This window comes from Cynoglossus semilaevis, chromosome 8 (genome assembly GCF_000523025.1).
Source record: "Cynoglossus semilaevis isolate Cse_v1.0 chromosome 8, Cse_v1.0, whole genome shotgun sequence".
In the NCBI taxonomy this organism is placed as follows: Eukaryota; Metazoa; Chordata; class Actinopteri; order Pleuronectiformes; family Cynoglossidae; genus Cynoglossus; species Cynoglossus semilaevis.
In genome coordinates this window covers 29,623,011-29,623,391 of record NC_024314.1, presented here as the reverse complement: position 1 = coordinate 29,623,391, position 381 = coordinate 29,623,011, and the positions used below count along the sequence as shown (strand labels likewise).

The 381-nt window shown below is 49.1% G+C and overlaps 1 protein-coding gene across 1 annotated transcript in view; it reads right to left on the bottom strand.

Moving 5' to 3' along the window:
* ano2b (anoctamin 2b) overlaps positions 1-381 on the bottom strand; it is a 21,645-nt gene that overhangs the window by 10,947 nt on the left and 10,317 nt on the right. The window lies entirely within an intron of this gene.

Here is a 381-nt window from a genome sequence, read left to right as displayed (position 1 = left end):
TACAGACGTTCTACAGACGTTCCACAGACGTTCTACAGGCGTTTTACAGACGTTCTACAGATGTACAAAGTACTGCAGTAGTACTTGATTCTAATCTGTACGTGTGAGGTGAGGATAAATACTCTGAATATCAAGCCAATTGTGTCTGTGTGTGTATGAGTTCTGTGTTGCCATAGTAACGGTCTCTAATCTTACCCCTGGCTTCCTGCCCAGCATGCATCACTCCTACTCACCCCCCAGCCCCCCCCCACTGCTGCCCTCCATCTCCATCCTCCTCCAAGTCTCTCCTTCAGTACAGTATCAGTACTCTGTCTCCTCTGATGTCTCCTCTGATGTCTCCTACTCTGTCTCCTCTGATGTCTCCTCTGCTGTCTCCTCTCC